Source organism: Centruroides sculpturatus, unplaced genomic scaffold (assembly GCF_000671375.1).
Source record: "Centruroides sculpturatus isolate CEXI.00-Female unplaced genomic scaffold, Cexi_2.0 scaffold623, whole genome shotgun sequence".
NCBI lineage: Eukaryota > Metazoa > Arthropoda > Arachnida > Scorpiones > Buthidae > Centruroides > Centruroides sculpturatus.
This window is the reverse complement of record NW_019384836.1, coordinates 199,028-202,500: the sequence shown is the minus strand read 5'-3', so window position 1 is coordinate 202,500 and position 3,473 is coordinate 199,028. Positions and strand designations below refer to the sequence as shown.

The window sequence follows — 3,473 nt, the reverse complement described above, 5'->3', positions numbered from 1 at the left end:
TTTAAAATATATGCTCTCGATTTTAGTAGCGTCTTGCTGCTGTGCATTATATTTTTCCAGATAACAATCGAGTCCTGTGGGTCGTCTGACTGACTCTGTCGTGGATAAAATTTTTCAATTAAAATGACATGAAAGCGAAAATCGATTATAGTTTATCGGACTCTCCTGCCACTAAGCTTCTCATATCTGGTCTTGACTTGCATCTATATTATCAGACACCGTTTTCGAGTTTAAAAAACAAACAACAGTAAGAATTTATTGGTTTACGATGTTTTCAAATTGCAATCCAAAAAATTTAAATTTATTTATTGCACAAAATGTTTTCGTATCAGATATAAAAAATGAGTTATAAAGAAAAAAAATTACTAAAACACGACGATGTTTATCTGTCAAAAAATGAGGCAAATTTTGAACTTGCTCATTATGTTCGAATATACGAGGATTTCCTGTATTATGAATTACAGCAAAATATGCACTCTGCGAATTACTGATCGAATAAATTAACTTTAACTATAATTAATACAAGCAAGTATCGATGAGACAACTTTTTATTCAAAAAAGTTTTACATAAAGATATTTTAATTATATATTAACAATTTGAATATTAATATGAAGTCATAATATTTTGTGATTAAAAATAACGAAATCTGTTTTGAACAAACTTCTACATAAACTCTGTTTTGTATGTTCAAACAGAAAATTAAAATTTCAAAATTTCAGAAAATATTAAATTTTGTTTAAAAATATCGAGATACAAAACTGTGACAGTTTGAAATATAATTATAAAATTCGAAAAGAGCTACATTTGAATATGAATAATGAAATGTTTAGTTGAAACTTCTTAGAAATTAAAAAAACAAATTTTCATATAAAACCAGTTTTGCTTACGTCTTTCGATCATTCTACATCAATAGAAATTAAAAATAATATTTCTTCTAAATTTCTAAGTAAGAATATTATAATGTATTTTTGGATCGTGGTTTCAAACGAATTTCGCTGATCATAATTAACGTTCAATGTTACTTTTGTTTATTGTGGATCGAAAGATGTCTAATTAAATTTGCCTTTTGTGTGAACTTCTGTTTACACACATCACAAGAGTAAGGCTTTTCTCCTGTATGAATTCGAAGGTGTGTAATTAAACTGGACCTTTGTGTAAATTTCTGTTTACACTCGTCACAAGTGTAAGGCTTTTCTCCTGTATGAATTTTTTTTATGATTTTCCATATTTTGTTTAGTTGTGAACTTCTGTTCACACTCATCACAACTGTAAGGCTTTTCTCCTATATGAATTCGGAGGTGTGTAATAAAGTTTGACTTGTCTGCAAACTTCTTTTTACACTCGTCACAAGTATAAGGCTTTTCTCCAGTGTGTTTTCGGAGATGTGTTATTAAGGTTGACTTTTGTGTAAACTTCTGTTTACACTCATCACAAGTGTAAGGCTTTTCTCCTGTATGGATTCTTTCATGATTTTGCAAACTTTGTTTAGTTGTAAAGTTCTTCTTACAGCGTTTACACGAAAATTTCTTTTGGTTCCTTTTTCCTGCAATTAAAATATTTTTTATAAATAATATTTTATCGATATAATAAAAAGTTTCTTACATAAAAACAATAATTAAATCATTAATAATATTTAATTCAATAATCATTTTTATATTTAAAATAACATTTCTGTATCAAAACACACACAAAAATAATTTTAGAGATGATAATATTAGTTTATAAATATATTATGCTATTAATATTTTCAACAACAGCTAATCAGGGATGACATATTAAAGTAGACTAAACAATTTCTGTAAAATATTTTTTAAATGTATTTATGTCTTCATGAATTTTCTTTTTCTATCCTTGCAGTAGACCTTTTTCTTCTTTTGAAACGAAGATCACTGATGTAAGTAAAGCAGTGCATCAACATTCAATTTTTCTTATAAACTTGGAAAATATTTTCTTCAAAACTGTGTTTTGTGCAAAGAATAGCTGAAAGTAATAACAACATACATGAAATAAATTGTATAAAATTTTAATTTTACATGATTTTTAATATTAATAATAATTAATAATAAATTTAATATTAGAATGTATTATAGATAGTCTTAATCATTGCTATTATTTAATGAAAAATTGTGTTTTAAAGACTTATTTAAAGTATACTTTCCTCATAACTTCTCGATAAGATGAACTGATAACATTGGAACGTGTAAAATACAATTTCTTAAGAGTGAATCGTGGATTTCATTCTTGCAAGATTGAACTTAGTTCAATATAAACCACAATAAAAAAATATGTAACCAACACCTTATTACTCGCTTAGAGATTTTTATTAAAACAAATGTTTTCGATCAATTCAATAGATTATCATCAGGCTAAATGAAATACTTCATAAATGGAACAACAAGTTCAAAATTCAAAAATACTAAAAACCGATATACTACTAGAAACCTACGTGTAAGGATCAGAGAACACAGGTATGATATTAGAAAAGGATCCAGTACAACAGTATTGGCCCAGATGGCGCAAGCAGAAGGTACCTTGGTTCGATGGGATGAAGCGGTAATCCTAAAACAGCTACACTTTCAACTTTGGCAAGAACGGCTGAAAACTTACAAGAGGCGCATGAACTCTAGTATGATGTAAACGAAACTCTATTTAGTTAGGATAGACAGTATTAATACAGTAGAGCGTCGTTTATCCAAAACGTCAATTATCTGAAAGAATTCCAGTCGGCAAATTTAAATTTTCGCCAGTGCTGTGGCGCTGCAATCTTTGGCTATATCCTGGGCTACTCAAATATCTTACGTTTTTGATACTAAATTAACTTCTGAAGTATAATTTTTTATTGTTTTTATATTTTTCAATATATTTATTTTGTTTGTACAAAATANTAAATTTTGTTTAAAAATATCGAGATACAAAACTGTGACAGTTTGAAATATAATTATAAAATTCGAAAAGAGCTACATTTGAATATGAATAATGAAATGTTTAGTTGAAACTTCTTAGAAATTAAAAAAACAAATTTTCATATAAAACCAGTTTTGCTTACGTCTTTCGATCATTCTACATCAATAGAAATTAAAAATAATATTTCTTCTAAATTTCTAAGTAAGAATATTATAATGTATTTTTGGATCGTGGTTTCAAACGAATTTCGCTGATCATAATTAACGTTCAATGTTACTTTTGTTTATTGTGGATCGAAAGATGTCTAATTAAATTTGCCTTTGGTGTGAACTTCTGTTTACACACATCACAAGAGTAAGGCTTTTCTCCTGTATGAATTCGGAGGTGTGTAATTAAATTAGACCTTTGTGTAAATTTCTGTTTACACACGTCACAAGTGTAAGGCTTTTCGCTTGTATGGACTCGAAGGTGTTTAATTAAGTTTGACTTGTCTGCAAACTTCTTTTTACACTCGTCACAACTGTAGGGCTTTTCTCCTGTATGAATTTTTTTATGATTTTCCATATTT

General features: G+C 27.9%; 1 pseudogene; it reads right to left on the bottom strand.

Annotated features, from left to right (window-relative positions):
* Nucleotides 1-753: 753 nt before the first annotated feature.
* On the bottom strand, nucleotides 754-3,469 carry LOC111630212 (annotated as a pseudogene).
* Nucleotides 3,470-3,473: the final 4 nt, after the last annotated feature.